The 9,690-nt window shown below is 46.9% G+C and overlaps 1 non-coding gene across 1 annotated transcript; it reads left to right on the top strand.

The window, feature by feature from the left end:
* On the top strand, positions 1–213 carry LOC132249728 (small nucleolar RNA U3). Its single transcript, XR_009461284.1, has one exon. It is a non-coding gene; the product is annotated as a small nucleolar RNA U3 (small nucleolar RNA).
* The last annotated feature ends 9,477 nt before the right edge of the window (positions 214–9,690 follow it).

The following is a 9,690-nucleotide window of genomic DNA, read 5'->3' as shown; positions in this document are numbered from 1 at the left end:
AGAACTGTGTTTTCAGGGATTGTTTCTGTAGTTGGTGATTAGAGGAGTGTGTCCATGAATGGTTGATCTTGCTAGCCACAATGATGAGTTATAGTATTTTTTCCTGAGCATAGGGTAAGTGAGTAGTGCTGTCTGCGTACAGTTGCTGTTTGCTCTGGATGACTGCTTTTTTTCCTTTAGGAAGCTAGAGGGTGAAGGTGCAGACTGAGTGGTTAGACTTGCTTTCATTGTTAGTAGTTTAAAGATGAGTTCTTATTTTGTGAGTGGTAAGTGCTTTATTTTCCCTGGTAGCATTTTTTCCATGGGGAGAAAGACCTGGCATGGTGGAGCTATAGAAAATTCAGCTGAAAATCTTTTGGGGACTGGAGTAGAAGCTTCTACTCTAGGAAAATAAAGAAGCAGAGAGCTGATGGAAGAAGTAGAACACTTGGGAGAGTGGGAGATGGTGGAGAACAAGTAAAAGAAGAAAGAGTGGAATGTCAGAGCTTCAGAAGACCTGAGATGGAGAGATGAAAAGAAATCAGCATAAAGGGAGAAGCAGAGAATTGAAGGAGAAAGGGCTAAGGGACCAAAGCAACATGGGAAGAAGATAGAAGAAAACAATAGCTGGTAAAAATGCAGGTGTGGAAAGAGGGAAGATGGTGTGGAATCAGAAAAAAAAAATGCCTTAAACTTTGATCATACGAGTTATAAGATGACATAACCGCTTTGTGGGGAATTGCTGGCTCTGTATAGTAGAACAGATAAGGGAAAGTGTTTGTTCTTTGTAACTCCTCTGCAACTGCTTTGCTCACCACGGCCTTGAAGATAGCAGGGAAAAAAAAGTATGTACAACTCTGATTTCCAGGTGCAAGAAGGGAGTGTTCTCCCCCATTTTTCGCTTTGTGAACTAACCTCATCTTCCCCATAGTTCCCATCCTGATAACAGCAAAGAAGTAATGAGGTAGTGTTTGTAGCTGTTTTCCTAGCAAACTCCACTATATGATCACGTGAGTTGTAAGCGTCTATTAAAAAGTATATAAGCCTCCTGATTTTGCTCTTGGGGGGGAACCCCTTCCAAGTGCTTGGGAAATCCATGTCACTTTGGAGTCCCCCCTACAGCTGGAGTTTCATTTGAATAAAAGCTTCTGCTGACCTGATCCAAAAGTATGCTGCGTGTGTTTCCACGACAATTCCTAGTTCTGTGACTTGGATCCAGAACACGTGTTGAGGAAGGAGGACCGCAGCCTGCCCCCCCCCCAACCCCGAGGCGCCAAACTTGAGAGGTAAGAGACCTAATTCAAAATCTCTACTGGGGTTTTGGAGGAGGACTGCCCGTAGGCTCCCAACTTGGCCGTGGTAACTGGATCTGAATCTTATTAAAACAGGTCAGCCTGAACCTTACTGCTGGCTAAAATTTTTTGTCTGGTAATCCTGTTTGGTAACATATGTTCTGTTCAGGGAGAATCTGTCTGAATCACCTCCATCCAACAGCACATTGGGCTCACAGTTAGTTAACCGACGCAATGTGGGAGGGGGTCTGGCTGTCTGAATGGATGTGTGTGTGTGTGTGTATTTAGAAATATGAGCCACTGACCAGGTCTGGGACTACGGTTGGGTTCAGCCTCCCCAATTCTGCCTGACAGGGCAGTTTTGAAAGCAAGGGGGCCCAACTGGAACCTCGTGACCCAGTGGACAGGGCTTCAGAGTGATTTTGTCTTTTCCAAACCCCTTGTCCCAGTAGCTTCTGCCAAAACAGAAGTGAAAGGATCCCTTTTGTGTTTCCCTCCCCATTTCCATGTTATGAGCCAGTGTCGGGTCAGAAGCCTTTTGTCTGGGCGGTGAAAAAACCGCGGGGCAAGGCACTGAGCGGCCTGGACATCCTAAATAAGCCTATCCTACATCTCCCCATGTGACTGAAAATGGGAACAGGTAAGTGAAAACAAGTTCCAGTCCCCCCTAAGGGGACTCCGGCGTACTTTATGTACACACACTATTCTCCCAAAGCTTGCAAGTACCTGGATAAGTGGAACTGGTATACTAAGGGTGATCCCATGAAGCAATTTCCACAGGAAGGAACATTTGATCAGGATAAAAACAGTGCACTTAAGAGAGGCTTTAGAGTCCCGAGGATCCAAAACACCATGAAACCAGTGGGACACTTTCTTTTATTGGTATGATGAGATGTCCAAAAGGCGGACAAAATCTCAAACTAGAAGTCTAAAAGACTCTCAAAAAAAAAATTAAAACAGCAGTTAAAAGCTGTTTGGGAGAAATGGGCTGCTCCCCCAAATTACACGCCGGCCACCGCTCCAATGTATCCAGCATTGCCAGGGGCGCCCCCACCACCAGAACCAGCAGAAGACATCCTTGATTTCTATTCAAATCCTGCTCTCATGAGACTCCCACATCAGCAACAACCAGTTCAACATCAGGCTGCAGCCCAGGCTAGTGACCCATTAACTGAAGCTCCTTTGGTAAACTCATCCACGGAGCTTAATAGTCCAGACTCATCCACCATATCTGCCACTCAATCATCACCAGTGTGGCAATTTACTCCTGGGTCACAACCCACCACAGGTGTATTTAGAAGAATGGGAATAGGCATGGAAAGATCTCCCATCAACCTTAGATCCTGGGATGTACAAATTCTCCCCCTAAGACAAATGCCAGGCATTGGCACCGATGGACAAAATATAGTAACCATGCATGCACCCTAGACTCCAGGTGATCTCTACAATTTAACTCAAAAAAATTCCCCAAGATCAGGTAAGACCCAGAAAAATTTCAGAAACAATTGCAGACTGTTATAAATTGTTATAATCCAACATGGGCTGACATTAATCAGCTCATGCGATCCATTTTGCCCAAGGAAACTATGCTGCGTCTGTACGCCGCCTGTACTTGGCCAGATCAAAACTCAGGGACTGGCCAAGACTTTATTGACAAGAGAAATGCTTTGGTTTGGGCAGTTCTCACAATTTGCCCGAAAAAGGCAGACTGGACCAAAATAAATACCTGTAAACAAAACAAAAATGAACACCCCAGTGACTATTTGGAACGCCTCAAACAGGCATTTGAACGATATTCAGGAATGGATGACCCGGTCAGAAACGCTAAACAAGCAATAGTGGCAGCATTCGTCCAGGAACTTAACCCTAAAATTGCTGAGAAAATTCAAGCAGTAATTATTGGCTGGGAAACTAAAGATTTAACTGAAGTCCTTGCTGCAGCTAACCATTTTCATAACAAATTGGAACGGTCGAAAGATAATGCCGAGTTTAAGTTAATGGCCTTATAGATTTCTCAGTTGCAGGGTCCAGGTAGAGGAAGGGGATGTGGATGGGGAAGGGGAGGCCCGGGTAGATTCAGGGGAAGAGATAAATCCTCGGGTCCACAAAACCCAGGCTATGGGAACCAATGTCATTATTGCAAGCAAGAAGGACATTGGAAATCTGAATGCCCCAACTGGCCCGGCCAAGGACCCAGCCCCCACCCCCCACCTCCTCTTCCTGTCAGTTTTCCCAGTGTTGAATAGGACAGCCTGAGGGACAGTGACATCATCGCTCGTTTGTTTGCTACTGACCAATCTGGTCCGTTTGTTGAATGCCTTATTTCTAGTAAACCTGTCTCCTGTCTTGTTGATACCGGAGCTTCCCGCTCCACACTAAAGGCTACTGAATTTCCTTTCCTACCTCATTCTCCTGAAACTAAATGCTGTCGGTATAAGCGGACAACCTATCCCACATCCCGTCTCTGAACCTGTCTCCATCTCTATTGGCCCTTTGTCTAAAAAATCATGCCTTTTTTCTTAGCCCCTGTGCACCTGTCAATCTTCTTGAAAGGTTTGCTGTGTAAACTGAGATGCGTGATTTATTGTAGCCCAGATGGTGTTTACCTTGAGGTACCAGAACATAAGGAAACTGAGCTTGTGGCTTTGCTAACCCAGGAGTGCTCTGATCCTGACACTTCCTACTTGCAAGAGGAACTGTTGGCACAAGTACCTCCACAGCTGTAGTCCACCCATGCGAATGAAGTGGGGCACATGCTGAGTGCTGAACCAGTGCTTATCACCTTGAACACTGCCAAGCCACTTCCTCGTGTCCCACAGTACCCCAAGCTAAGGAAGGGATCAAGCCTGTCATTTCCTCACTCCTTGAGCAAGAGATTATTGTCCCAACATGCTCCCCTTGTAACACACCTATCCTACCTGTCAAGAAACCTGGTAAAGATATTTATCACTTTGTGCAAGTCCTTTGAGCTGTAAATGCTTCTGTCTTACCTGCTTTCCCTGTGATCCCTAACCCTGCCACTATTCTTTCCTGTATCCCTTCAGATGCTACATATTTCACAGTAGTGGACCTTTGTTCTGCTTTTTTCTCTATTCCCGTTCAGCTGCTGCCTTCTTGGTTGAAAAAGCAGATACTCTAGTTTTGGGACACTCTTTAACCATTGCAGTTCCACATGCTGTGATGGCCCTTCTCCTCAAGGGCAAAACTCAGCACATTTCCAATTCCCGTCTTACTAAATATGAAAAACTTCTACTGTCAGCTGCAAATGTAACCTTAAATCGCTATTCAATTCTGAATCCTGCATCACTTCTGCCAATCGCCTCTAATGGTAAGCCTCATGATTGCCTGTCTGTCACAGCTCAATTATTAACCCCTCGAACTGACCTCAAGGACATTCCCACCCCGAACTCTAACCTTGTTTTGTTTGTTGATGGTTCCTGTCTTAGAAATGATGCAGGCAAATTAGTTGCAGGATATGCAACTCAGTATGCTGTTTTAAAAGCCTATTCTTTACCCCAAGCTCGTTCTGCTCAAGTTGCTGAACTCATTGCTTTAACACATGCTTGCATTCTTGCAAAAAATCAAACCACAACCATTTATACTTACTCTAAGTATGCTTTTGGTGTTGTTCATGATTTTGGACAAATCTGGAAACAAAGAGGGTTCCTCACTTCATCAGGGACCCAAATCAGTCATGGTTGTTATGTAAAAGCGCTCTTAGAAGCTGTTCAATTGTCTTCTGCTATTGCTATTGTTAAATGTAAAGCTTATGAGAAACCCTTTGATGATGTCACACGAGGAAATGATCTGGCAGACCGTTCTGCCAGAAATGCGGCCCTTTCTGGCCCACGGGCTCCTAACTCTGTTCAAGTTTGTTTTTCAGCAGACCAGTCTCCTTTGGCTAGCCTTTCAAGTCTGGCTCTTCTTCAAAATCAGGCCCCAAAAAAGGAAAAGGATGACTGGCTGTGTACGGGATGTTCACTGCACCCTGACTCTCTCTGGCGCTCCCCGGACGGCCACCTGGTGGTGCCTAGAGAGCTTTTGCCATATCTTGCTCATCTGACTTATTCAGTAGCCCATACGAGCAAGGGGGGCATGGTTGCTGCAGTACAAAGAGATTGGTTTGCTCCAAATTTTCCTTCCATGGCACAACAGTACTGTAGCTCCTGTCCCATCTGTTTAGCTCACAACATTGGGCAACGGGTAAAAACGACACCCGCAGTCCATCCCCCTCCATAGAGACCGTTTGTGAATCTGCAAATTGATTTCGTGCAGCTACCTAAGTGCTGTTCTTATGAGTACATTCTTGTTATTATTGATATGTTCTCTGGATGGGTAGAAGCCTACCCATGCATACATGCTAATTCCATCCCTGTAACAAAGAAATTGCTCAAAGAATTCATCCCTAGATTCAAATTGCCCCTCAAAATAAATAGCGACAGAGGCACCCATTTCACAGGACAGATAGTAAAAAACATCTGCCAAGCACTCAACATACAGCAACACCTACACTGTAGTTATCATCCACAATCAAGAGATGCTGTAGAATGTAAAAACTTTAATTTGAAAATGCGCATTGCGAAAATTTGTGCTGAAACAGGCCTCAAATGGCCTGATGCGCTGTCCATTGCTCTTATACACATTAGGAACACTGTTAACAGAAAACATGGCCTAACTCCTTATGAAATACTCATGACATGACCCATGAGGATGCCAGGCACACCACACCACTTGTTGCCCCACACCAAACAGACCTACAATTGACTGATGAAACTGTACTAAATTATTGCAAGGCATTAACGAAGTATGCCAGCTCTGTTCATTCACAGGTCACCAAACGTGGACTCACGCCTCGCACTGCAAGAAGGTATCACCTCCATTGGACCCCAAAGCAGCTGAATTCCAACCAAGGTTGGGAACTTTCCCTGAGGCCAAGGACAAAGAGCCTCAGGACCTCACTCAGGCAAGTGAGGAGCATCAAGGTGCAAGTGCTAGTAACCTCTCCCCTGAACCCAACACCTCAGCCCAGTCGGATTCATCAGTTGAAGAACGAAGATATCATCTCCAGCCTCGAAAAAAAGTAAATGCTCCCTGTCACAGGGCACCTCAGTGCTCTGCTCCTAAAGAGTGGAAACTGCCAGGGAGAGAGAGAGAGCCCTGGCAGGACATAACGAGCACAACTGTGGGTTGCCAGGGATAACGAGCACAGCTTCGGGTTGCCCGGGGCAACCAGGATTCAGCTGACTGAAAGGGGCAAGGCTTGGCCCTTATAAAGCCCAGGGCTGAGGCCAGGCTGGCAGTTCCCTGCCAGTAGTTGGAGAGGCAGGAGCTCCCTTAGTCGAGTTATGGGTAGAAGCCTGATCTCAAGTATAGCTCATGATAGCTCTGGAGGCTTGAGCTATGATGCTAAGTTATAGCCAGGCGGCTTATAATTATGTTATAGCCTAGAGGCTTGTGTTTTGCGTTTGTGTTGTTGCTATTACACCGGTGGCTAGGGTGAGGCTATAAGGGGTTGGAGGAGGCCTCATAGGGACCCCAGAGGGGTGGGGCCCCAGCACCTGAGGAGGGCGCAGTGTACTCATAAGGGCCCACAGGGTGTGGGGCCCTAGCGCTAGTGAGGGTGCAGTATCCTTATCAGGGACTCACAAGGGAGTGAGGACTCCGTCTCCAGTAAGGGCGCAACTTGCGGGGTGCGTAGACCCCAGCCCCGGAGAGGGGCATTTTGAGAAGCCCCAGCGCGGGCACGATGAGCCCCAGGAGGGGTCACTACCAGGAAGCCCGAATGTGGATGTGGTGAGCCCCAGGAAGGGGGAGCACCCTTTAGAGAAGCCCAGCGGGGCACAGCGAGCCCCAGAGAGGGGGTGGCACTATTAGGGAGCCCCGCGGGGCATAGCGAGCCCCAGAGAGGGGGCGCCATTATTAAGGAGCCCAGCATGGGCACAACGAGCCCCAGAGAGGGGACAATATTATTGAGAAGCTTGGCGCGGGCATGTAAGGTCCCCGAGAAGGGAGACTATTGAGGAGCCCAAGACGGGCATAGCGAGCACTGTAGGCTAGTGCAGCAACAGCCCTCAGATAGGGGCCAGGTTCTGCGGTGGACCCCGATGGAAGGGGTTAGTAGTACAGTGCCCCAGGAGAAAGGCAAGGTGCTGTGGTGGTCCCCGGCAAAAGGGGATAGCAGCGCGGAGAGCCGGGATCAGAGAGGGTAGCCGTGCGGTTGGCCTAAAGGACCAGAGACCCGCTAGGAAGTTCCGTAGCGGGCTAGATTATTTTAGAGAAGGCCCAGAGGGGGCTCGACGAGAGTCCCAGTGAGGGGCTATATATTGGAGAGAGCCCAGGAGAGCGGGCTAGACTACAGAGGAGGCCCGGGGAAGCGGGAGTGTTGACAGACCAACGTCCAGTACATCAGCGAGGCTTGGGGCGTGGTATTAGGGGTGGTAGGAGCCACGCATAGCCCATAAGACTAGGGTGCCCCAAGGCACCCATGGGTGCAGGATAAGACCCATGAGGGGTCCAGGAGTTTATGTGCCCAAGAAGACGCAAGGCAGCCTCCCTATTATATTTACCAGCAAGATGTGGCGGGCGAGAATAGAGGGCGCCCTTGGGCTAAATTGGCACGGAGAGAGGGCCTTAAGGAGATCACGGCCCTCCTGAAGGACCCCGCCATGACACTCCGATTCAGAAGATCACCACCTCGATCAAGACCAAGAGCCGACGTTATCAGTCCTTTAGGTAACCTGAGCCCAGAGGACGAAGAAAGACTTTGGCTGCCATCCTGGGTTTGGCTGGATAGCAGTCGAACGTGGTCCGTCCTATACGATGCATGTCAACTGAAAGTGCCGGATAAGACAGAACACCTGTCCAGATTTAAGTACCCTTTCCGCCCCAAGCCTTTACTGGCTCTGCAGAAACAGGGCACATAAAATCTTGCCCTAAAATTGGGTGGGGACATGCACTCTTGAACGTGTTATCCCTGGTTTCAAAATGCGTAGTGCAATATATCTGGAACAAGTAAAACATTTCAACCATCACATGAAAAGGGCAGTTAACCACTTAGCTACCAGAAACACAGGGTTCCATTGATTTGTAAAAACCTTCATACCATGGCTTAGAGTAAGAGAATTAAAACTAGCCATAATTAACATTTCAGTCACAATAGAAGCTATGGAAAATGCCACTGTGGATGCAATTCAGGCTCTGCAAGAAGAGATCTCCCAGATCTCACAAGTAACTATAAAAAACCGCATAGCCCTAAATTACCTATTAGTATCCCAGAGAAGAGTATGTGCACAACAACACCTGTTGTGTCTATGTCAATCAAAACATGCGAATAGAAACCGACATTCGCAAAATTCAAAATCAGTTAAGAGTCCTACATCAAGTGGCCTCAAAAAATTACCAACTGGGGTCTAGAAGAAATGTGGTCTTGGCTAACCTCCTGGCTCCCAGATTTCGAGGCGCTTGGCAAGAAAATCCTGTATGGAATATTGTTTGTCTTGATAGTTCTGACAATGTTTTGTGTCTTAGTGCAACTGATCCTCTGCTGCGTGAAAGCCAGCAGGAGAAGCTTTAGCAAAGCAAGAAAACATATGGCAGAGTCTAGAATAATGGTGTTACAAAAGTGTGAGGAGATTGAAAGAAAACTTTTGGGGATGGGAGTAGAAGCTTCTACTTTAGAAAAATAAAGAAGCAGAGAGCTGATGGAAGAAGTAGAACACTTGGGAGAGTGGGAGATGGTGGAGAACAAGTAAAAGAAGAAAGAGTGGAATGTCAGAGCTTCAGAAGACCTGAGATGGAGAGATGAATAGAAATCAGCATAAAGGGAGAAGCAGAGAATTGAAGGAGAAAGGGCTAAGGGACCAAAGCAACATGGGAAGAAGATAGAAGAAAACAATAGCTGGTAAAAATGCAGGTGTGGAAAGAGGGAAGATGGTGTGGAATCAGAAAAAAAATAAATGCCTTAAACTTTGATCATACGAGTTATAAGATGACATAACCGCTTTGTGGGGAATTGCTGGCTCTGTATAGTAGAACAGATAAGGGAAAGTGTTTGTTCTTTGTAACTCCTCTGCAACTGCTTCGCTCACCGCGGCCTTGAAGATAGCAGGGAAAAAAAAGTATGTACAACTCTGATTTCCAGGTGCAAGAAGGGAGTGTTCTCCCCCATTTTTTGCTTTGTGAACTAACCTCATCTTCCCCATGGTTCCCATCCTGATAACAGCAAAGAAGTAATGAGGTAGTGTTTGTACATGTTTTCCTAGCAAACTCCACTACATGATCACGTGAGTTGTAAGCGTCTATTAAAAAGTATATAAGCCTCCTGATTTTGCTCTTGGGGGGGAACCCCTCCCAAGTGCTTGGGAAATCCATGTCACTTTGGAGTCCCCCCTACAGCTGGAGTTTCATTTGAATAAAAGCT

Source organism: Alligator mississippiensis, chromosome 3, assembly GCF_030867095.1.
Source record: "Alligator mississippiensis isolate rAllMis1 chromosome 3, rAllMis1, whole genome shotgun sequence".
Classification (NCBI taxonomy): domain Eukaryota; kingdom Metazoa; phylum Chordata; order Crocodylia; family Alligatoridae; genus Alligator; species Alligator mississippiensis.
Note: the sequence above shows the minus strand (reverse complement) of the source record. Positions and strands in the feature narration are given on the sequence as shown.